This window comes from Carcharodon carcharias, chromosome 3 (genome assembly GCF_017639515.1).
Source record: "Carcharodon carcharias isolate sCarCar2 chromosome 3, sCarCar2.pri, whole genome shotgun sequence".
NCBI classification, from domain to species: Eukaryota; Metazoa; Chordata; class Chondrichthyes; order Lamniformes; family Lamnidae; genus Carcharodon; species Carcharodon carcharias.
Genome location: NC_054469.1, coordinates 115055913 through 115082030, shown reverse-complemented (window position 1 = coordinate 115082030; position 26118 = coordinate 115055913). Strand labels below are relative to the sequence as shown.

Below are 26118 nucleotides of genomic sequence, written 5' to 3'. Positions count from 1 at the left end.
TCACTGAGTGAGTGGTACTGTACTTAGTCCCACGTTAACCCTATATGTGCTAGACCCTTATAACACAATAACTACTTCCCTAGAGACTGTTAATCTCCTCAGATATTGCTCCTCTGTTAGACTTTGGCATGACATTCTTCCCTTATAAATTGCCTCCCTTGTATCCAACTTTCACCTGATAATTTTATGATTGTGTCCTGCTTCTAATCTAACAGAATAATAGCATCTATCATTAACAGAAATAAAATCCACTTGTTATTTGTTGCAATGAGTTTGTTCCATAAGTTCCCATTCTCAGCAGGGCTTGTAGTGACATATGAGTGGGCTCAATAGTGATCCAAAATTGCCGAGTGCCTGTTTTAATTGGATTTTACCACACAAACATTTAATGAGCAGGGCTCTTGCAACACCTATTCACAAAGGATGACTAATCTGATGCACTTAGCCTTTTCTGTTTCTGAGTATTGCTAAACTGTTAGAAATATCAAATTTCAATCTCTGGAAGTTCAGAACTTTCAAGAACATGGTTTAAAAAGTAGATCTAATGAATAGCATGCATAATTGTTTTCGATTGTTTTATTTTTCTGACTGGCTCAGTTGGTGGCATTCTCACCTGTGTTCATAGCTTGAACATTCAAGTCTGAGTATAGGACTTGAAGGTGTAATCTAGGGTGACACTCCTGTGCAGCACTAAGAGAGTGCTATATTGCCCAAAATACTCTCTTTCAGATGAGAAGTTAAAATTGAGGCACTTGAGTGAAGGGCACTTTTCAAAGAAGGGCATGAAGTTAGTGTTCGTTTCAATTTTTAAAAGTGATTTTACATTTGCCCTTTTCTCCTCTGTTACTCAGAGCAGTTCTCAGTCAAGAGACTGAGCCTCTGCCAATTCTACTTTGTAACTTCACTAGGACACTTAACTTCCTTTCACTTCAGCTTCCTTCCTGCGTGCAAGCATTTATCTCCCAACTGTGACCTCATAATTGTCAAACCCAAAATGAAAACTTGGTGGATAGGCAACCAAATGTGAAAAAAGTTTAAGTAATTGCATAGTTTAAATACAAAGACATTTATGAAAGATGTGCATGAAAAGAACATTCTAGACTTAAACTACCATTATTTAACATAAATTATATTCTGCCATTACCCTGTGTTGATTAAGTTGGGAATTGACGTCGGTTTTCAAAGATTTTTAAAATGTATTTGTTCACAAATGTGGCTGTTGCTGGCTATGCCAACATTTATTGACTATCCTTAATTGCCCTTGAGAAGATGGTGGTGAGCAGCCTTCTTGAACCACTGCAGTTCATGTGGTGTAGGTACACCTACAGTGCTGTTAGGAAGGGAGTTCCAGGATTTTGACCGAGTGACAGTGAAGGAACGATGATATATTTCCAAGTCAGGATGGTGAGGGGCTTGGAGTGGAACTTGCAGGTGGTGGTGCTCCCATGCATCTGCTGCCCTTGTCCTTCTAAGTGGCAGAGATCTCAGGATTGGAGGTGTTGTTGAAGGAGCCTTGGTGAGTTGCTGCAGAGCAACTTGCAGATGGTACACACTGCTGCCACTGTGCATTGGTGGTGGAGGGAGTGAACATTTAAGGCGGTGGATGGGGTGCCAATCAAGCAGGTTGATTTTTGCTGGATTGTGTCAAGCTTCTTGAATTTTGTTGGAGCTGAGCCCATTCAGGCAAGCGGAGAGTACTCCAACACACTCCTGACTTGTGCAACGTAGATGGTGATCAGGCTTTGGAGAGACAGGAGGTGAATTACTCACCACAGAATTCCCAGCCTCTGACCTGCTCTTGTAGCCACAGAATTTATATGGTTGATCCACTGCACATTGATAAGTTACATTTTTTGATTTTTAGCCACCTTTCAAAGGTTGGATTTTCACCTTAGAGTTTCTGAAATCTTCTACGTATTGAAGACACCACTTTTGTTTGTAACACTAATTTCCTTTATACTTTCAGCTTTGAATAAGTTTCAAAATGGATATCTTTCACTTATTAGTAGAAATCATCAACTTTAGAGATAAGTCATTAGCAGCTCTTTGTCAACTGTATTCTACATTCCTCTGTACTAGCAATATTAAACAATATCATCTCCTAGATAGATCTTGTTTATTTTCAGAATTGCTTCCCATCCAGACTAATATGGTAGAGCTGCACTACTCTGAATGTGCCCAATTACATGCATTTGCAGATTCAGAATACCAGAGTAACTGTGTGTGCACAAGATTGTAAGTGTACGGTTGTTCAAAAGTTGTAATCTACAATTCAAATTTATCTGCCTTATAAAAATGTAATTATTTAAAGGTCTTCATATGTGGCCTCACATTTGTGGTTACAAACTTTCCACAAATTTGATCAGTTCATTGATCGTATTGTATCGTATAGTAAGCATTTACATTTGTACCAAGTAGTGTTTTGCCTCCAGGGACAGGGAATGAAACTCTCTCATGAAGTAGTGTTCTGTGGCTCCATAAGCATCTGATCCTATATGTCAACAAAGTGCCCCTAAAGCAGTTAACCACTAGACAAATACTAATAGACTAATTGGGACTATGACACAGGTAATTGCACTTCTGATTATCAATTCAAACATGAGTACTAGACATCATCATATAGTATGTGATCTCAATAGTCATATTTGTCTAGCTTTTTAAATGTGCTGTTCAACTTTTTATGCATTTGTTGGTAAAATGATAAGATGAAAAACAGTGTGCAAGATTTTTTTCTTATATCTTTGTGAATTGGTGGCTGAATGGTAGGATATGTTTATATAACTCTACATGTGTGAAGTATATGTTTATATTGTGTGAGCATATACAAATAATTTTCTACTAAAATTGGGGCATGTGGCTAAAATAGTACTGTCATTGCTAAACCCATGGCTAATCAGCAATTTACATATGAACATACAAATTTGATTCCAGAATAGGACATTCTGCCCCTTGGGACTGCTCCGCCATTTGATAAGATCATTGCTGATCTGATTGTGGCCTCAACTCCACTTTCCTGTCTACCCTCACACCCTTTAACTCCCTTGCCAATCAAGAAACTATCTAATATATAAATATAAAAACAAAAAACTGCGGATGCTGGAAATCCAAAACAAGAACAGAATTACCTGTAAAAACTCAGCAGGTCTGGCAGCATCGGTGGAGAAGAAAAGAGTTGATGTTTCGAGTCCTCATGTTCTGCTGAAGGGTCATGAGGACTCGAAACCTCAAGAATCTATCTAACTCAGCCTTAAAAATATTCAATGACCCTGCCTTCACTGCTCCCTGGGGAAGAGAATTCCACACACCAATGACCCTCAGAAAATAATTCTCTTCATTTTGATCTTGAATGGGAGCCTCCTTATTTTTAAATAGTGTTTCCTAGTTTTAGTCTATCCCACAAGGGGAAACATCCTCTCAGCATCCACCATGTCAATCGCCTCAGGATCTTATATGTTTCAATAAGATCACCTCTTTTTCTTCTAAATCCAATGGATACAGGCGCAACCTTTTCTTCATAAGTTAATCCTTTCATCCCAGGAATCAGTCAAGTGAGCCATCTCTGAACAACATCTAATGCTATTATATCTTTTCTCAAGTAAGGAGAGCAAAACTGTTCCAAAGATATTCCAGATGTGGTCTCATCAACATCCTGTACAATTGTAGCAAAACTTCCCTACTTTTATATTCCATTCCCCTTGCCATAAAGGGCCATGTTCTATTAGTCTTCCAAGTCACTTGCTGTACCTGCATAGTAACTTTTTGTGATTCATGAGCCAGGACACCGAGATCTCTCTCTACCTCAAGAGTTTTGCAACATTTCTCCATTTAAATATGTACTGCTTTTCTATTCTTCCTGCCAAAATAGGTGTTTTCATATTTTCCCATATTATACTCAATCTGCCAATATTCTGCCCACTTATTTAACTTATCTAAATACCTTTGGAGACTCTTTTCATCCTCCTCATAATTTATTTTCCTACCTATCTTTGTGTCATCAACAAATTTAGCAACCATACATTCAGTTCCTTCATCCAAGTCGTTTATATAGATTGTACATAGCTGAGGTCTCAGAACTGATCCCTGTGACTCTCCACTAGTTACATCTTGCCAATCCAAAAAAATGTCCCATTTAGCCCTTCTCTCTGTTTCCTGTTAGCTATCCATGACAATATATTATCCCCTACATCATGAGCTCTCATTTTGTTAGTAATTTTTTTATGTGGCACTCCATCAAATACCTTTTGGAAATCCAAGTATACACCATATTTACAGGTTCCCCTTTATCCATGTTACTTCCTCAAATAACTCTAATAAACTGGTCAAACGTGATTTCCCTTTCACAAAATGATATTGACTCTGCCTAATTACATCAAGATTTTCTAAATGCCCTGCTATAACCTCCTTATAACACATTCCTGTGCTCCCTAATCTACATTAGCTCTTAGCTAAGCAATGCCTCAATTTTAAAATCTCATCCTTGTTTCCAAATCCCTCTATGGCTTTTCCCATCTATATCTCTATAACCTCCTTCAGCCCTCCAAAGTATATATGCTCCTCCAATTCTGGCCTCTTGCACATCCCTGATTTTAATTCTGAACCATTGGCCGTCATGCCTTCAGCTGCCAAGGCCGAGGCTCTGGAATTCCCTTCCTAAACTCTTTTACCTCTCTACCATTCTTTTATTCTTTAAGTTGTTCTTTAAACCCCACCTCTTTGACCAAACTTTTGGTCATCTGCCCTAATATCCCCTCCTATGGCTCAATAACAAATTTTGTTTAAGAACACTGCTGTGAAATGCCTTAATTGGGATGTTTTACTATGTGAAAAGTGGCATATTGAAGAGCACATTGTGTTGAATTGGTTGGAAGATAGGTGTGTCACTCTGATTGAGAAACACTCTCAGTAATTGATGCATCTGGTCCTCGTTAGGACAAGACATTGGCTGCCAAGTTGAAACCATGCAGAACAACCTTTATAATACAACATTCTCCATGTGGAAATGAGGATGTACAAAACTATAGTAAATTGTCTGTGTTCTTGTGAAAACAGACGAGCTTAAGCTGCCTTCTGGCATGCTGTAAACTAAAATGCAATATTTATTTCTGTTCATTCTCTGAAAACTAACGAGAAGCAGACCGCTACTCTTAACTCTCTGAATATTCCAGATTCAAAACTGAGCTCATTACCAAGCACACAATGAAACCGAATTTCGCCACAAGTGAACTGGAATGTTCTTTCTCTCCTATAAAACCAGGCAAGTGCAGTGTCAGGATTGGGAATCTCATCAATTGATGGATTGCACTCTCGAAATTTTTCTCAAGACAGCACAAGCTCCCACCTGATCGATTGATGGCTGCGGTTCCCCAACAATGGGATAGGGCGCGCAGGCGCAGAATGGCCCTAGGAAAGATACATCTTGCATCATTGCAATGTAGTGCCCATGCGCGCTCGCTGGTTGCTGACAGACGGAGGAGGGATCGCTGTAAGTGTTTGACTGTATCTCTCTACTTGTACATCATTCTCAGTTCATTTATTTCAACATCACTTCAACAGGAAAATACTCTTAATTCAACACATCTGTTTTTAATTGAATTGGCGTGATATAGGTGAGGTAATCTTTGAATCTTGCTGTATCATCGTGATTTTTCTTATCCATCCCTAGCCTTTGCTGCTAATTCATTTTATTGTCCCTTCGCCTGTCTTGTTGGGGTAAAAAACACCCTCTCTACTTTGGAAATCGGCATCAGCGATAGTGTTTAAGGAAACGCGGGTTGTTGGCCTTGGGCTGTGCGTTGCGGTATGGTCCTTCTGCATCATCCACCCGTTACATTGCTGTCTGTAGCACTTGACGCCTTCAGTGTTGTATTGATTCTGCATCGTTACCTATTAATTTAACATTTTGAAATCCAATACGGGTGGGGTGGGGTAGGTGAGAGGGTGGGGAAAGCTTCCCAAATTGCAATTAAATTCCTTTTGTTTTTTTTTCTATGAGGGTCGTGAGTCTTTGGAACTCTCTTCCTCAAAAGGCAGTGGAAGTAGAGCCTTTGAATGTTTTTAAGGCAGAGCTAGATAGATTCTTGATTAACAAAGGGGCGAAAGCTTATCGGGGTAGGCAGGGATGTGGGGTTGAGGTTACAATCAGAACAGCCCTTATTGAACGGCGGAACAAGCTCAAAGATGTGAATGGCCTACTCCTGCTCCTAATTCGTATGTATTTGTCCCAAGATGTATTTTTTTTTTCAATGTAGGTGTGTGCCAGATCGAGTGACCAATGTAATGCCCATTTTCAGCGGGAGACACAACTTGCCTGAGCTCTTAGAGAACATTTAGTTTAATGCTGGAACTGTTTAAAGATTAAATATCCAGAGGAAGTAACATTATTTGAAACTGCCAACATGGATTTTAGAAAGGAAGATTGTATTTGATAAACCTGAATTATTTTAAAGAGACCTCAGGACACCTCAAAACCCCTTACATCCCACAAAGTATTTTTGAAGTTTAGTTGCTGTTGTAGGCAACGCAGCAACCAGTTTGCGCATAGAAAATTACTACAAACAGCAGTGTTGAAATGGCCAGATAATCTGTTTTTGTAAAGTTATTTGAAGGACAAATATTGGCCAGAACACCTAGAATAACTCTCTTGCTTTTCTTTGAAATATTGCCATGGGATCTTTTACTTCCACTTGCGAGGGCAGATGGGGCTTTGGTTTAATGTTGGTTAGTAGTTGTACAATTGAGAGGTTGAGTAAATTGGGGCTATGTTCTTTAGAGTTTAGAAGAATGAGAAACCATCTCATTGAAATAAGAAAGATCCTGAAGGGGCTTGATAGGGTAGGTGCAGAGAGATTGTTTCCACTGGTTGGGGAATCTAAAACAAGGGGGCATATTCTCAGGATTAGGGGTAATCATTTAGGACTGAGATGAGGGGAAACTATTTCACTCAAAAAGGTTGAGGGTCGCGGATCCTCCATCGTTGAATACAATTAAGATTGGGATAGACAGATCTTTGGGGTCTCAGGGAATTAAGGGACATGAGGAGCAGCTGGAAAGTGGAGTTGAAGTCCAAGATCAGCCATGGCCTGTGATCTACCCCTACTTCCTCCTGTGTAATCCTCCCTTCCAAGCCCAACTGAAACTATTTATACTCTTTGCTACTTGTAAGACGGTTTCACTTACATAATTGTATCGGGAGGCGATATTGAACATTTTCACTTTATGTACCTATTATACCTTCAGAGATATTTGCAATCCTCCAATTCTGGCCTTTTGAGCATCTGGATGTTGATTGCTCCAGCATTGCTGGCTGTGTCTTCAACTTCCAAGACACAAAACTCTTGAATTGCCTTCCTAAAAGTCTCTGCCTTTCTACCTCCTCTTCCTCCTTTATGAAGCATTTAGTCATCTGCCCTAATGTTGTCTCGTGGCTCAGTGCCAAATTTTGTTTGGTAATGCTCCTGTGAAACGGCTTGGGACATTTCACGCATATAAAGGCACTATATAAATACAAATGGTTGTCATCCAAGTCAAAATGCCTGTTTTCTCAAATGCAGTTGGTGACAGTACTGTAAAGTAATATCAAAGTAGAACATTAGCACGATATCCTTACTACTTGTGCTTGTTGTACCTTTACTGATCCTTAAACTTGTGCTTGTTGTACCTTTTACTGATTCTTAAACTTGTCAACTTAATTTTTATCCTGAATATCCTTAATATATACACCCAGGTAAATTCGTGCTGTGCATCAATCAACAGAGCAAGTGAAATAGACTGTATAGTCAAAATATTACATTGCAAATGAGAAGTTGTCGTAATAAAACTATTCAATGCCCTGTTTGACCACACCTTCAATATTCACCTGAGACACAAGGGAGATGTGCAGGTGTGAATTTGCCATGGACCTGTTTCCTTATGTTATAAACTGAATTTTGAGGAAAGACTGGAAAAGCCTGGACTGGTCAACTTTGAAAAGAGACACCTGAGAGGGGATGCTCATTGAGTGATAGAGGAAGAGTAAATGATACAGGAAGGAAGTACAAAATAACACTTCAAGTGGGAAATCGTTTAAAAGACAAATACAAAAGCAAAACTGAAAGTAAATATTGCAAAGTACAGTATTACTCCTGCAGTGGTGCAGTCTTTTTTTCTTCCTTGGTCTTTTAATGCATCCAAAAGGAAAGCAAATACATATGGTAGGATGTCTATTGCTGGGTTAAGAGAGAAGGCCTGCAACCTGCTGTTAAATGCCTGCTATTGCTGTGATGTATGGCTTTGATAACTTTCTGATTGGCAGTGGTCTACAGTGCCACATTCAATACAACAATCTAACTGTGGGGAAATGTGGGTCTTAATTTTTATCCTGCTGTTCTGAGATGCAAGGTATTGGAATTCAAATGCTTCTGTTTCCTTTTTGTGAAAGTATGAATGCATTTTTTCTACCCACAAACTGCCTGCTATCAGATTATATGTAATATCCCTCCATTGATCAAGAGGCCAGGTAGTTAATGTAATGTCAGGCTTCTAACAATACTGCTGAATGGTTGGTTGCATTAGCAATAAGGAAATGACTTTTCCTCCTCCTTTCTACTACTCTCCCCATCAGACCACAACAATTTGTCATGACTCCAGAGATCAGGAAATCAGCAGAATGGGGCTTGAATCTGTGCTCTTAGTGCAGTTAATGGGCAAACACAAGGATGTGAATACTGGTGCCAAGGGAGCACCCCTCAAGTGCCCATAGGATTTGGGGTAATAGAAACGATTGGGGAATGGCTCACAGAACAAGCTGCGGTGACCAAGAATGGATGTGATTAGCTATTAGAGACAGCAGATAACAAGCCTGAAGGTTTGGATTGTGTCAAAGTCTTCTAGCATAACAAATACCCGTAGGGAAATGCAAAATATCTTGATGAATAAAAATGAAAGCAGCAAAAGGAAAATTAAAATTTTTCATGCAAATTTGTTGCTTGGAGAAATCACTGAGAAACTCTATGATGGCACCTGAGCTGGGAGAAGCAGTTTGTTTTAAAGCCGCCCAGTGGCTAAATTATAGAAATACAGTATGATAAGTTTACATAAGCAAAATATTACAATTGTGGACTTAATAACTTGTATAATAGGGAAAACATTGGTGCAAAGATGTGGCAACAGTAAGTCAAGGGATGTAGATATTGAATTTCTAATTGGTTATTAGTTGATCACCTGTAATGTTGTACATTGGGGAACATGGTCACTGTTACCAGTCTGTCTTTTTGATGTTTTTTTTTCTCTTCTGACTTTCTCTTCTATTTTGCTTCTTTCTGTCACCAGTTTCTTTTTTATTTGGGCGAGGATGAGTGGCATGTCATTGTGTGGTGTGCTTTCCTTTGCTGCAGGCTACATTTGAGGTGAGGGTTTCAGGGAAAATATAGTCTTCAACAGCTCACTCTCCTAATTGCTTATGTTTCTTCTATCCACTTGCTTCTATTGTATCCACCAGCACTTCATTATCCTCCTTTGTCCTCAACCCCCTCTTGCTTAGTTGTCACTCATTCACTCTTAACCCTCAACTCACTCACTTTTTCCCCAACTGTGGGTGGTCAGAAGCTGCCACTGCCTTCCTTTCCACTTGTTCTGTCTGTTTCCCACGAGAGTTTGCATGCTTTCAAAATATAACTTTAAAATAAAATTAGAATGAGGAAAAAATCTCACTAGGTCACACTCTGTTGAGCTTAATCCAACTTAAGGTTTGGAGAACACAAACTACAGCAGACGATCAGAGCAGTATTACTTTCTAATGTCTCTTGCGACCTCAGAAATAAAATTTATATTTTCTTTTAAAAAAAGCTTTTGAAAATTGCCCTGCAGGGGAACACTGAGTAAAAAGTGCTATGAGTAACAGGACTTTGTGGAATGGACTGTAAAGAAATGGACCATTCAGCACAATTAGTCTATTTTGTTGCTTATACCACATGCAAACCTCTTCCCACAATGTTTATGAATCCCTCTTTCCTTCTTCCATCAGACCTTCCCTTAAATGTGTCAGTGCCATCTGCTTCAACTACATCATGTGAGAGTGGATTCACATTAGTATAGTTGACAGGGACTGATGTACCTTGGGAAATAGGTAGCCTTCACAGTTTCTATACTTCTGTTTCAGATTTCAAAATTCAAATGTAGCTTTTATATTCACAACATTGGGCAATGATAACTCAAAGTTGTCAGGCTGAGGCTTTCAAGTTTAATTTAAAAACTTGAATGAGGTCTTGAAAAGACATGAGACAGTTCAGTGGATAAATTTAATCATGTTATGAAATGCTTAATTATTTGAATTTATTTTGTTTAAACCTTTACTGTGGAGAGAAGTTTCAGTTCTGGGTGGAATGGTGACATTTCAAGAAGCATTTTGAATTATTTATTTTATAAACCCAGTGGCCAGATTGTGAAAATAGAGGTTGATATGTTCTCACCATAAAAAGCAGCTATTATTTTCTACATAGTGGGTACTTGGATGTGGAGTTTTCAAATGATGTGTGCAAGCCTTATACTTTGTGCATCTTATCAATTTTCACAAATTCCTAAGAACATATTTATAATTGGAACTAGTCCACTTATTTCCTGCTTTTTAACTCTAGCCTTCAAGTGAAGCATACTTAGTCTTGGGACCATGTGCAATTCCATAGGAAATTGACTAATACAATATATAAAATTCTAGGTCGGCAAGGAACTCATATGCCCAAAACATTGCACCCTATTGCCCCACATTGTTATATTTTTGTCACCTTTCTCTGTAAGAAATTTTTATGTACCTGTTTAAAATGAAAAAGCCTCACGCTAGTGCATTCCTGTGTAATTACAGACTCTTCCCATTAAGTACGATTATAATATCCACTGTCCCATGTCCACAAACAATGGTCATGGTGCTTTTTGAAAACTCTTCATACATTATTTTTTTCTCAATAACTGAAATCTCCATATCCAATATTAAGGTGTCAAGTTTTAAAGTTATTTTTTGTCCATTTTCAACAAAGATAAATTTAAATATATTTTCAATTAAGTGGCTTGCTTTACATCAAAGTGGGTTCATACAGCTTTAATGTTTTCTTTACAGGCCAGTCATTTCTTCTGTTCAGTAACAAAAAAATGATTTGGAAAAAAAATACTCATGTTCATGTTGAGTCATCCAGATTAGCTAAAGTACTTCTGAGAATTAGAACAGAGTAACATCTCAGAAACAACAGCAAGGGAAATGATCAGTTAATCTGATTTGGGTGGTATTGGTTGAGGGATAAATGGTAATCAGATCACCAGGAGAAGTCCCCTGTTCTTACTTGAATAGATCTACAGGATCTTTAAGTCTACTTGAATTTACAATCAGTTGCTTGGATTAAAGTCTCATCTGAAGGTTAGCACCTCTGCCAGTTCAGCACTCCTTTGGTACTGCATGAAATTTGTGCGCCAAGCCTTGGAATGAGGACTTGATCCTGAGTAAAACTGCAACCACCAAGCCAATTTTGGTGATGGCTCCCTTCCCTGTACATCATGCTATCCTAGCTACTCCCTTTCACTCAAAATGATAGAAGGAAAAGAAAAATAGAACAGAAGGTGGGCAAAAACAGACAGGAACATGAAGATGAGGGCTGGGGAGGACAGAGACATATACTCTGTCCTCTAACGTACTGTGTGCTATGCCACAGAAGATTACTATATATATGTATTAGGTCAAACATGCACAAGGAAATCTCCTGATTATCATGTACTGCCCTCCCTCAGCTGATGAATCAGTGCTCCTCCATGTTGAACATCATTTGGAGGAAGCACTGAGGGTGGCAAGGGCGCAGAATGTACACTGGGTGGGGGACCTCAATGTCCAACTCCAAGAGTGGCTTGTAGCACCACAACTGACCAAATGACATAGCTGCTAGACTGGATCTGTGGCAGGTGGTGAGGCAACCAAGAAGAGGGAAAAACATACTTGACCTCATCCTCACCTGTCGCAGATACATCTGTCCATGACAGTATTGGTAGGAGTGACAATTGCTCAGTCATTGTGGAGATGAAGTTCCGGCTTCACATTGAGGATATCCTCTTTCATGTTGTGTGGCGCTACCACCGTGCTAAATGGGAAAGATTTCGAACAGATCGAGCAACTCTAGACTGGGCATCCATGAGGCACTGTGGGCCATCCACAGCAGCAGAATCATACTCGATTACAGTCTGTAACCTCAGGCCCGGCAGATCCCCCACTCTACCATTACCATTAAGCCAGGGGATCAAACCTGGATCAATGAGGAGTGCAGGAGGGCATGCCTGGAGCAGTACCAGGCATACCTAAAAATGAGTTGGCAACCTGGTGAAGCTATAACAGGACTACTTGCATGCCAAACAGCAAATGATAGAGCTAAGCGATCCCACAACCAACGGATCAGATCTAAGCTCTGCAGTCCTGCCACATCAGCCCAGAATGGTGGTGGACAATTAAACAACTCACTGGAGGAGGAGGCTCCACAAATATCCTCAATGATAGAGAAGCCCAGCACATCAGTGCAAAAGATAAGGCTGAAGCATTTGCTACAATCTTTGACCAGAAATGCTGAATGGATGATCATCTCGGCCTCATCCGGAGTCTCCCAGCATCACAGGTGCCAGTCTTCAGCCAATTCAACTCTTTCCACGTGATATCAAGAAACAGCTGAAGGCACTGGATATTGCAAAGGCTATGGGCCCTGACAACATTCTTGCAATAATACTGAAGACTTGTGCTCCAGAACTTGCCTAGTCAGCTATGCCAGTACAGCTACAACACTGGCATCTACCCGACTATGGGGAAAATTGCCCAGGTATGTCCTGTACACAAAAAGCAGGACAAATCCACCCCGGCCAATTACCGCTCCATCATCAGTAAAGTAATGGAAGGGGTCATCATCAGCGCTATCAAGCGATACTTGCTTAGCAATAACCCGCTCACTGACACCCAGTTTGGGTTCTGCCAGGGCCACTCAGCTCCTGACCCCATTACAGCCTTGGTTCAACCATGGACAAAAGAGCTGAACTCCTGTCGTGAGGTGAGAGTGACTGCCCTTGACATCAAGGCCACATTTGACAGTGTGGCATCAAGGAGCCCTAGCAAAACTGGAGTCAGTGGTAATCAGGGGGCTGGGGGGGAACTCTCCACTGGTTGGAGTCATACCTAGCACAAAGGAAGATGGCTGTGGTTGCTGGAGGTCAGTCATCTCAGCTCCAAGACATTATTGCAGGAGCTCCTCAGGCTAGTGTCCTCAGCTCAACCATCTTCAGTTGCTTCATCAATGACTTTCCTTCCATCATTAAGGTCAGAAGTGGGGATGTTCGTTGATGATTGCACAATGTTCAGCATCAGTTGTGAGTCCTCGGATACTGAAGCAGTCCATGTCGAAATACGGCAAGCCCTGGACTATACCCAGGCTTGGGCTGACAAGTGGCCAGTAGCATTTGTGCCCCACAAGTGCAAGGCAATGACCATCTCCAACAAAGATTCTAACCATCGCCACTTGACATTTAATGGCATTATCATCACTGAATCCCCCACTATTAACATCCTGGAGGTTACCATTGACCAGAAACTGAACTGAACTAGCCATATAAATGCTGTGGCTACAAGATCAGGTTAGGGACTAGGAATCCTGTGATGAGTAACTCACTTCCTGACTCCCTGAAGCCTGTCCTCCATCTACAAGGCACGTCAAGAATGTGATGGAAGACTCTCCACTTGCCTGGATGAGTGCAGCTTCTACAACACTGAAGAAGCTCGACACCGTCCAGGAAAAGCAGTCCACTTGATTGGCACATCCACAAACATTCGCTCCCTCCACCACCGATACACACTGCTGCTACTGTGCATCATCTACAAGATGCACTGTGGGAATTCACCAATGCTCCATAGACAGGACCTACCAAACCCACAACCTCTACCATATAGAAGGACAAGGGCAGCAGATAAATGGGAACACCTCCACCTGGAAGTTCCCCTCCAAGTCACTCACCATCCTGACTTGGAAATATATCACAGTTCCTTCACTGTTGCTGGGTCAAAATCCTGGTACTCCCTTCCTAACAGCACTGGGTGTACCAACACTACATGGACTGCAACGGTTCAAGAATGTAGCTCACCAGCACCTTCTCAAGGGCAACTAGGGATGGGCAATAAATGCTGGCCCAGCCAGCGAAGCCTACATCCCTGTGAATGAATTAAAAAAAAAGCTAAGCTTGTGTCCAATCAACTTGTTTTTGGCAGGAAGAGAACAACTGTAAATACTGGAAATCTTAATTAAAGGCCGTTGAATGCACACCAGATATGTTCCCAGTATTCTGTAAGCATTTCAAATACTCAACAGCTCAGTGATGTGTTTATGGCACTTACTGCTTTGTTTTCTGACAAAAGTATATAGTCAGTGATATCCCTTTTGTTCATAACATTCCAAAGCGCAAACTGATTAAATCTTTATCTAAAAGAAGGGAATGAGCAGAACAGCTGCAGAATTCAGTGGGTAGACAGCCTATGCTTTATTTTCATTGAAGCAAAGTCAATAGTTGACCAGCCATGACCTGTTTATTCAGCCCCTCTACTTTGTAACTGATGATGTTTGCAATATTGACAAACATTCAACTTAAGGTGGTAAGCCACTGGACACTAATGTAGTACATCTTTGGATGTTGAAAAGTTAGAACATAGGATCTAGTCAAAAATTTTGTCTTTTTTTAAATCATTGCACAATTTGCTTATTTTTAAATTCCCATCCTTCTTTACAAATCCCTTCATTATCTCTGTAATCTCCTCTAGCTCCACAACCCCCGGGTATCTGTGTTTCTCGAATTCTGCCCTCTGGAGCATCCCCAATGTTAATTGCCCCACCTTGGTGGCCTGGCCTTCATGCCCTAAACTCTGGAATATGTCTCCACCTTTCTACCTCGCTTTTGTTATTTAAAACACTTGTCAAAACTCTTTGACCAAACTTTTGGTCATCTGACCTAATATTTCCTTTTGTGGCTTGGTGTTGTACTTTGTTTAATAATGCTCCTGTGAAGTGCCTTGGGATGTTTTATTATGTACAAATATAAGCAGTTGTTACTGGTTTGGAGAGCAATGGGAGAAGGATAAACCAGGCAACCATCAACCAGTCAGTCTCCTCACTATGGACAGAATTTTGCCCTTGGTGTGGGGACGGTCGGGAAGCCGACTGCTGGCCTTAATCGGGGCCGGAAGGCAATTTCATGCTGGTGGGCCAATTATGGCCTGGCCAGTGTGAAACGCGAGTGGCAGCGCTGAGTGCCGCCTGTGTGGGCGGGGCGAGGAGTGCAAGCCGGGTGAGCGCGCAACATAATCTCCCTGAGAACATAAACATAAGAACTAGGAGCAGGAGTAGGCAATTCAGCCCCTCGAGCCTGCCCCACCATTCAATACGATCGTGGCTGAACTCATTTCGGCCTCAACTCCAATTTCCTGCCCTATCCCCATAACCTTTCAACCTGTTACTAATTAAAAATCTGTCTATCTCCTCCTTAAATTTATTCAGCGTCCCGGCATCCACTGCACTCTGGGGTAGTGAATTCCACAGATTCACGACCCTTTGAGAAAAGCAATTCCTCCTCATCTCTGACTTAAATCTACCATCCCTTAACCCAAAACTATGGCCCCTTGTCCCTTGTTCTAAAATGTCCCACAAGGGGAAACATCTGCTCCACGTCTACTTTGTCTGTCCCCTTTAGCATCTTATATACCTCAATTTGATCTCTCATCCTTCTAAACTCTAGCGATTATAGGCCTAAACTGCTTAATCTCTCCTCATAAAGCAAGCCTCGCATCTCTGGAATCATTCACTCTGGAAGAGAGCTGCCTCGGGGAGATGAAGATGTATGAAAAAAATATATTTTAAACAAAAAGTAATGAAATATGCACCTGCTCGTGTGACTTTGTCACACGAGCAGGGACATGTTAATAATGAAAAAATAAATTTGATTTTTATTTGGTTTTTGGAAACCTCATCCCACCCGTGGATGTGATTTCCAAAAAAGTGCAAAGGTTGCTTGGCCTTTTTGCCTGCCTGCCAGCCATAAGGTTGGATGGGCAGCGAAAAAATTCTTTTTATTGACTTATTAATGGCCTTTGGCGGGCATGCTGCCGACTCCAGCGCGCTCACTGACTGAAATATTGCACAAGTGCGTGATGATGTTGGGATGCACGCCTGCCTGCTGAGGTAAATATTTTACCTTATGTTGTTGTTTTTGGACTCTGTATTTTAGATGTTGCTGTTTCATGGCTATCATTGTGTAACAGCCTGAAGACTCATTTAACAGTATTAATTATCCATTGTAATGTCACGATGTTTTGCTCATCATAACACTACAACACATTTACTGAAATACAGGAGTTCAAGAAGATGGCTCATCACTGCCTTCTCGCATCTAATTAGGAATGGACAGTAAATGCTGGCCTTGCCCGTGATGCCCATATCCTATGAATCAATTTTTAAAAAAACGATGACTGGCTTGGGGTAAAAATATTACATAACCTTATTGATATTGTAAAGTATGTAGTGAATATTTGTAATACTGTTACCTTGTATAACTTGCTTAAGGTGAGCCTTGTCTTTCTTGCATTCACAGTGATGACTTTTTACTTACTCTACAGTCTTGATGGCATTTTTAGCATTTGCTGATGTTAGAACTTTTTGCCTTTCTGTGGATAAGTTTAAGAATTTGTTTGTTCTTCGTCCCTTATTTTTCCGTTATTTACAAGATTATAAAAATGCTATATATGTAGTTGTTGTGTAACAGAGTCTGAGGACTCATTTAACTCTGTCCATTAATCACCCAACATCTGAAGAAATCACCACTTGTCATGATCCAAGTCTAGCTGACCCATTCTTGTCTTTCTGTTCAAAATCACTATAAAAATGCTGAATAAATATTTCCCTTTGACCTGTCTGAATGCAAACAAAAGTCAACCTGATTCCATTGGAGGTATTTCAGAACTTGTATAATTAAATATCTAAATTAAGCAACTTGCTGAATAAATTAAATCTTTTTTCCATTTCTGACTTTTCTTTCCCTCGACTCTTCATGTCTTGCATTTGTTTGTTGTGAATTTGGTTGAGTTGAGGGGTATTCCCATGGTGTATCTCTATCTCCCTGTATGTCCACAGTAGTTGAATATCTACTTTCAGCTGGCAAATTTCCAACTTAAACTCCAGGCAGAAGGGCATGTGGTACTACAGAAAACAACATCTTTTGATTATATACCTAGAATCTTTTTTATTCATTCATGAGATGTGGGAATCGCTGGCTAGGTCAGCATGCATTACCCATACCTAATTGCCCTTGAAGTTGATGATCTGCCATCTTGAACCACTGCAGTCCATTTGGTGTAGATACACCCACAGCACTGTTGGGGAGGGGGTTCCAGGATTTTGACCCAGCGACAGTGAGGGAACGGCGATATATTTCCAAGTCTGGATGGTGAGGCCCATTTATATGCTGCCCTTGTCCTTCTAGGTGGTAATGGTCATGGGTTTGGAAGGTGCTGTCAAAGAAGTCTTGGTGAGTTCCTGCTGTGCCTTTTGTAGATGGTACACGCTGTTGCTGCACGTCAGTGGTGGAGGGAGTGAAAATTTGTGGATGGGGTGCCAATTAAGTGGGGCTGCTTTGTTCTGGATGATGTTAAGCTTCATGAGTGTTGTTGGAGCTGCACTCATCCAGGCAAGTGGAGAGTATTCCATCACACCCTGATTTCTGCCTTGTAGATGGTGGATCGGATTTGAGGAGTCGAGGTGAGTTACCCGCTGCAGGATTTCTAGCCTTTGATCTGCTCTTGTAGCCACAGTGTTTATATGGCTAGTCCAGTTCAGTTTCTGGTTGATGGTAACCCCCAGGATGTTGGTAGAGGCGGATTAAGTGGTAATGCCATTGAATGTCAAGGGATGATGGTTAGGTTCCTAGAATTATACAACATCGAAGGTGCCCATTTGGCCTATAGTACCTCTTTGATATAGCTTTCCAAGTAATTTTGCCTCCATGTATTTTCCTCATTGCCCTTTGAGGGTGGTAGTAGTCGTGGGTTTGGAAGGTGCTGTCAAAGAAACCTTGGTGAGTTCCTGCAGTGCCTCTTGTAGATGGTTTACACTGCTGCCGCTGCAAGTCAGTGGTGGAGGATGGTTGGTGTGTATTGGGAGGGTTGTGGTTGTGGGGAAAGGTTGGAAATTAGGTGGGCGGACTGGGCTGGGGGGAGGTGGGGAGTGTTGGCATGGCATTCCAACATCATGCCAGGTCCAGATTTTCCTGGTGGTGGATAACAAACCAGATAACAATGGTATACACTTCTAAAAAAATTGTGACACTGCACTAGCCACAGCCAGCCAATTTTAAAAAAATGCCCCACTTATCCCTACTTACTCCCTATCTGTGGATCAGGCCTCTGCCTATGCTAATATATTACTCCCAACTCCATGTGCCCATACTTTGTATGGCACCTTATCAAATACCTTCTGGAAATTCAATTATACTATATCTACCGGTTCCGATTTATCCACCCTACTAATTACATCCTCAAAAAACTCAAATTTGTCAAACACAGTTTCCCTTTTGTAAAACCATGTTGACTTAGTTTGATCCTTTTCTGATGAAGGAATGCTGATGACCTTGTTGCTTAGTGGCCTGGGAGCTGTCCTGTGGCTACCTGAGGCCTGGCAGGTCTCAACATGCAGAGGGCCTTCTGCACAGGTTGCAGGAGCTTCTCTTTTTGCAGCAACTTAAGGTGCCACTGGCAGAGGGGCTGAAAAGAACTTGTTCACTGCAGGAACACCTGAGAGAAACTCCAAGAAGTAGCAACAATAATTCGGGACAAAATTTAGTTAATTGAGCAAATGCGGGTTAATTAAGCAAAAAACAGCACTAATTTGTTAAGGCAAAATCATGTTGAACTAACTTGTGTTTTTTGATGAGGTAATAGAGAGGGCTGTTGATATGGTATAAGTGGACTTCCAAAAAAACATTTGATAAAGTGCCGCACAACAGACTTGTAAGCAAAGTTAGAGCTCAACGAAGAAAAGAGACGGTACAACATGGATACAAGATTGGCTAAGTAACATGAAACTATTGGTTAATGGTTGTATTTTGGACTGGAGGAAGGATTATAATGGAGTTCCTTAGGGGTTGGTGGTAGGGCTCCTGCTCTTTCTGATATACATTAATGAACCACACCTTTTGTGTACAGTTCACAATTTCAAAAGTTGCGAATGTCCTCCATTATCCAAGCCAGGACATGGATACCCTCTGGAATTTCCATTAGATCCTCATGCACCTCATGCTGAATTTCCAGTCTTTGCTGCCTGAACGACTCCAAAGGCATGCCATCAGCTTGGGGCTTGTCATCGGTCTGGCTTTCAGAGCAAAGTGCTTTCACTGTCATGTTCTTCGATAGCTGGTCAAGTGCTCTTGTCAGGTTGTGACCCCATATCTTAAGCATGAACAAATGCGTATGATTGAAATGATCTGAGCTGGTGAAGGGTGCAGAGTGATGATGTGATGATGGATCCTCTCAGAATCCCCCCTCCTCTCCCTCAGAGGTCAGCACTGTAACCCTGGAGATGGGAGATGATGGCGTAGTGGTAATGTCATTGGACTAGTAATCCAGAGGCTCAGGCTAATGCTCTGTGGACATGGGTTCAAATCCCACCACGGTAGCTGGTGGAATTTAAATTCAATTTAATGAATCTGGAATTGAAAGCTCGTCTGAGTAATGGTGACCATGAAACTATCATTAATTGTCATTAAAAACCCATCTGGTTCACTAATGTCCTTTAAGGAAGGAAATCTGCTGACCTTACCTGGCCTGGTCTACATATTGATTCTTAACAGCCCTCTGAAATGACTGAGCAAGCCACTCCGTTCAAGAGCAAATACGGATAGGTAACAAGTGCTGGCCTTGCCAGTGATGCCCACACATCATGAAAGAATGCAGAAAAAAAAATCCTCTCCTTCTAGTTGGCCTGCATAAGAGAACAGAAAGATCAAAGGATTTTGCTGTTCCAAACACGAGCCTTCAGAATTGGCTTGTTTTAGCTGATGTTGCGGCTCCTCATTACCCAACTCTAACGGCTGAATGGTTGATCCTGCTGGCTGTTAATTGGCTGGTTGGCGCAAGTTTTTACTGGGACTAGGGGTAGGATCTGGAGCATCAGAGTTAACTGCCTCTGGCCCTGCCTTCTCCACGCCGACACACAATCCTGACTAGTTTCTCCACATAACTGATGTCCCTCAGCCCTGATACCTTTCCAGTAAATCTTTTCCGTACCTCGTATTATATAAGCCATTTTACAGATCACTTTAATAATTCATGTCCGAGTCCTATAGTTTTTCTTATTATACAGCTTTGGTTAGAAGTTCTCTTGGTTGTGAAATCACCTCCACAAGGAGGAAAATAGTGGTCAGAACTATTGTGCAACCTTATTCGAATGATTTGATTTTGTTACTTATTAGATCAAAAGTGGTATTTTTGGAAAGAATTGAGAAATTTAATTGTTTGGTTACCAGCTAGTTAATTCATAGTGATTTTTGAACTGCTTTTGATTTATCACAGATATTTTTAATGGGTCAAATAAATAGATTTTACATCACTAGCTCCTAAATTTTACACTAAGGATGTTTGATGTCGTTGAACAATGGTGAATGTATGCTAGTATACGACTTCTGAACTATATCCATTTTTTAAATTCATTTTCAATTAACTTCTTTTATTTTGACTTTGATTTCCATTAACTCAGCAGATGTTGGAGAAATAAAATATTTTCTGTAGAGCAAAACTTAAAAACTTGGGAGAGAATTTTTGTCTTGAATAATAACTTGCTTTCAGTACTGAATTAAGAGATCGACCATAATACATAATCCATTTCTCTCACGTTTTAATTTTAATTCAAACAACATTGGGACCTTATTAAACTCAATCGTACATTATTTGTAATTGTGAATATAAATTTGAGTGTCTTGCTTAATGTGTACTCTTTGTAATAGTTTGTGTTTTGTTAGATTTGCTTAACAAAGGCTTAGTACGTAATGTGCACATTTTTAGATTTATAATTATACATAGAATTAAAAATTAACACAAATAGACATAAATAATTCTAGATATTGAACAAGTGTGTAAATCACAAAGTATTATTTGTGAAATGAGATCTTCACAAATGAGACCCAGAGTGATGAAGGAATGGAACATATTTCCAAGTCAGGATGGTGCATGACTTGGAGATAGTGCCTTTGTGCTTGCTGCCCTTGACATTCTAGGTGGAGATTTTGTGGGTTTGGTAGGTGGTGTTAAGGAAGTCTTCGTGAGTTACTGCAGTGAACCTTGTAGATGAATGCACGCTGCAGTCAAGTTGTGCTGGTGGTGGAGGGACTAAATGTTTATGATGGTGGATGTGGTGTCGATCAAATTGTTTCTAGTATGGTAGCTGTATGCTCGCACATTACACTGCAAATTATTCACTCTTGTAATTTTTGCTATATATTGACCTAGAATTCACTGGGAAGATAATAGCAAGTTAAATGTAATGGTGTTATTTGTGTGTTTTAATAAAAGAAACTCAACAATGATGAGGAAAAGAGATGTTGAGAGTTGTGGAGCACTACAGATTGCTGGATGATTTATGCTGCTTTGCTGTTGCAAAAGCAGACTTTCGCCATCAACTGCCCAATGTATTTTGAGAAAATGTTGTTCCTGCTCTAAAACTAATTAAACTCGCTCTGAAAGTTAGGGCTCATATATAATATTATAAAAACCCTGTAATGATAAGACTTTTGCTCTGCAATGCCACTAAACTTCAAAGGTCTACAAAAGGAACAGTTAAAACTTAGAACTTGCATTTCTGGAGAATTTTTTAGATTTAGAACTCTTTTTTTAAATAAACATTTACTTGTTCTTTCTGTCTTTGTTTCTGTCTCTATTTTCCTTTCTGGATTTAATTTGACTCCATATCCTTAAAAGGAAAATGGAGGAATTAGATTGTTAATCCCATTATTCATCAACGTCCTATATACCCCTTGTCCACACCTCCCCTGTTATTGACTTGTACATACAGTAGTTTGCAGCTCAAAACATTTTGAAGCTGAAGACTAAAGGATGAGGAAAGGAAATTAAACTAATGAGGCACGTTCCAGCAAATTCTGGGTTGTAGTGCCATGCTGAATCGGTTGGCTAGGTTGCACATTTCTCCCCAGGAAAGGAGGGAAATGTTCGATTCAGATCACTCTGGGTTGTCTTGTGCATAACAGCTGGATACATTGCAACATTAGCACATGGCGTGTCTCAATTGGGAAATGGATTGTGATGCAGGAGAAATAGGGATTCGTTTCATAATATGCTAGCCACTGACTAAAGCAGTCCAACAGTTGCTTTACCATTTCTTATATATTTAATATTGAGAATTTATTATTTATAGGCTGAGATTATTGCAACAGCAATATTTGAAATAAAATTAAATCTGAAATGTAATTTACTCCAATACATCTGAAATTGAAAATAAAGTTGTGATTTTTTTTGTAAAAGGTTACAAATAACCAGTGGCCATCATTTTTTTTTACACCTTGATTGCCTTTAATATTCCTAGTTTTCTGCAGACTAAAGTGTGTCAACTGCTGGTGTATATATCAAATTCCCTTGCAACCACTTTAAAACTACATGCATTGTACACATTTTTGAATCGGTTAATATTACGTTCATTCAAACTGTTTAGAGAATCTTATAAATTTTATAAGACAGAAACCAGCCCCCCTTGCTTGACTTAACTCCTGATTAACAAAGAGAGCACCAGGAAGTTTACTTTTTCAACTTTCTTTCCAAAGTTTCTACCATCATCCATCAACTATTTCCTTTTTTATGTTTGGAAGATGGAAAATGATGTGCCACAATTGTAAAAGTCTCAATTTTTTTTCCATCAACAGTATCCCCCTCAGCACCAACAGAGAATGGTTTCAAATGCAGATAAGCCAATACGTCATGCTTTTCTATGCCCCTTCAGCGCACAATGTACATGAAGCACTCCATTTGTTCCAAATATATACTTTGTGCTGGCTTACAAACTGCATAATTCCATTCTGAAGTAAAGTAGGTAAGTGGGTTTCTACCAATTTTGCCCTGAGGGATGATTTCACACTTCAAATTGAAGTGTAAGTTATAAGGGGCAGAATTTTCTGGCTGATGCGAGGGTGGTGGAGCCCGCACGTCAGTGCTTAAAATGTCGCACGAGCATCCCGACGTCAGCGCGCGGCATCGCGATATTTCGGTCGGCGGGAAAGCACAGCAGCGGGACGCGCACTCACCATGAATTGAAGTCCTCGTTAAGGCCCTTAACTTGCCAATTGTTGAGGATTTTGAGGGGCCCATGCAAACTTCAGGTCAGCTCATGGGCCCAACGGCAGGCGGGCAGGAGATTTTTTAATAAAACTCATCCACTGGCGGGATATCTGGACTCAGAGGGGTTGTTTATGTTTTCCACGAAGTTTTAATTACAGAAAGTGTTTTAAAGTTGCCTGTTTGATTGTTAGCAGTTCACATCGATTTCAAAGAGCTTTTTGTGTACATTGCAACCAGTCTGCAGGCAGTAATCTTTCTTGGGCCTACAGCTTTCCGGAGGCCTCCGTTTAGCCTGGGGGTATGGGTTCTGACGTCTCCACTGGAGGCAGCTCCTCTGAGGAGGAAGGGAGGGATAAAAAAGGAGGAGGCCAGGACTGGACAATCAGCCTCCAGGGGAGCCACCTTTGGGAGGCCAGGCACAAGGGGCGCAGGGCCAAGAGGTTGTCCAAGGTGGAAGGGGCTGCAGAAGACCCCACTATCCTGCTGCCATGGTATACAGGTAGCGAAGCAGCTATCTCAATATGATTGAGGTGCAGTGCCGAAGGAGGCTCCGACTGTCAAGGGAGACAGTCAGCTATATCTGTCAGACAATTGGCCCTGAGTTATCTCCTAACTGTGTGGGTGGACACCCCACACCAGTAGCTCTGAAGCTCACAGCTGCCCTCCACCTCTATGCCTTTGGCTCCTTCTAGGGCTCGGTGGGTGATCTTTGTGGTATCTCCCAATCAACTATCCAGACTTGTGTCAAGCAGGTTACAGATGTTCTGTTCAGACGGTTATTGACCTTCATCCACTTCCTACGTCGAGGTGCCGCCCCATCACAGTGCCTTGTGAGACAGCCTGTTGACTCTGCTGTCCTGTTGGCCATGATGACCTTGGCGGGCGTCCTCTGGCACATGGAGCCTGTGATGGCCCTGCCTGGGAGGGAGCAGCCAGTTCCAGAACTGGCACTTCCCCAGTTGCCGCAGCCTCAATGGAAGCAATGTTGACTGGCAGAGGGGCGGAGGAGCTGCTGCCCTCATCCGGAGTGTCCTGAGAGGAGCTCGCAGTGACGACAGACAGCTGCTGCACCAACATGAGGTCACATTGGACCTCCCTGCTCACCACAGATGCATAGGCACCGAGTGCCAATGCTTGGTGCCCACAACATCTCCCACATTGGAAATGACCACCCATGGTCAGTACCACTGTGAGGGCTTGCAGGTCAGAGCATAACCCAATTAGAATATTCTCCATCTGATCGAACCCCCCACTCCATGAGAGTCGCCAATCTCTCAGTGGAGGAAGCGTGAAACTCTGTCCTGAGGTTCATGCCTTCACGTGCACTCTGCCTGAACTCCTCCATCGCAGAGACCAACTGAAGCGCATCCTCATGCAATCCTACCAGATGGAAACGCGATTCCTGCCACTTGTCCTGCAGCTGCTGCATTGGGGACAACTCCAGAGGCACGTCATCAGTGCCAGACTCAGCATGTGCCTGGTCCCCTGCAGCCCTCCAGCTGCTGGCGCCATCGGCACTCTCTGTCCCTACCATCTCCAGCGATTGTGAAGTGCCCTCTCCACTGTGACCCGGGACACTAGCCGACGGTAAATTCCCCACCGAGGTGTGTGTGTGTCTGTGCTGGTGCCTGGCTGGCTGAAGTGATGTGCCGCAAGTTGCTTGTCTTGGGCCTCAGGTGTGGAGGGGGTGCTGCAGTGTCTTTGGGCGTGGCCATGTGGTGGTGATGCTGAAATTAACAAGGACAGTGTACAGTCAGTTCAACCATTCATCTCCCTCCCCCACCCCCCCAGCTTCATCAGTCGATCTCCCTTCAAGACCCTAAGGAGACAAATATTGGTGGGGTGGAAAAGAGTCAAGAGGAGGCCCAAACATTAAACGTACGTGCAGACAGGCTGGTCAGATGGCCTCAGGAATGCCACATGTGCCTTTGGGGAGAGTGCAGAGGTACCTGACCTGGATGCATGCTGGCCTGGATAGCTGTGGAGCTGAGGAAATATTGCAAACGCTTGTGACATTTGCCGTGGATCACAGGAGATTGACAAGTCACATTATTGATCTTCATACCGTCAGGAGAGGCATAGACTGGTTGAGCAGAAGGCACCATTTCCCCTTGGCGCAGGGATGGTGGTGGCATTTATTTAAGTTGAGTGCCATGAGGTTCACAGCTGAGGTGCTGAGAACCTTTTGGACAGAGTAATGTGGGGTGCACTGGCTGCAAGGGTGGTGGAGGTACAAACCCTCCTAAGATGTAATAAGTCTTTGGCTGTGCAGCAGCGATGCCATGGCATGGTAGGCCATAGGGATAGTGGTCACAAATGGGATAAGGTGACTTTGGAAGGTAGTGGAGACGCAATTCCTCAAGGGGACGAGTGACCTTTGTGTATGACCCACACGTCAGTGTCTCAGTCTGTGAACGAGCAGTGTTGCAGCACTAGCGATTGCAGCAACCATCAGTTGTTTGGATGGTGGGCAAACAGAGTGGATGGGACTGTGGCCCTCAAATACCTGGCCGCTGCACCCCAGCCTCACTGCCCTGGCTGCCTGCCTCCTCCCCAGCTCCATGGCCTGCTCCTCAAAGGTCATGAAGCACTGGAGCAGGGCTTGCCCACCTCCAGTCCTCCGGTGCTCCCACTGATTGTGTTCAGTTTTTGCCCGCAGAACAGAGAAGAGGATCTATTGGGGCTGATCGTTCATGTACTCTGCACGAGCACGCTGCACCCCAACTACAGTGGCCCATCTGAGGCCTCTAGCGGCTCCTGTC

At 41.9% G+C, this 26118-nt stretch overlaps 1 protein-coding gene across 2 annotated transcripts in view; it reads left to right on the top strand.

Moving 5' to 3' along the window:
- The first annotated feature begins 5430 nt into the window (after positions 1–5430).
- LOC121276595 (cytoplasmic dynein 1 intermediate chain 1) overlaps positions 5431–26118 on the top strand; it is a 312746-nt gene continuing 292058 nt past the window's right edge. Inside the window, exon 1 of one of the 2 annotated variants that reach the window (XM_041185192.1) lies at positions 5431–5482. The gene's annotated coding sequence lies outside the window, so the exon portion shown is untranslated. Of the gene's footprint in view, positions 5607–26118 lie in introns of both variants that reach the window. The other variant, XM_041185190.1, reaches the window with a different exon arrangement.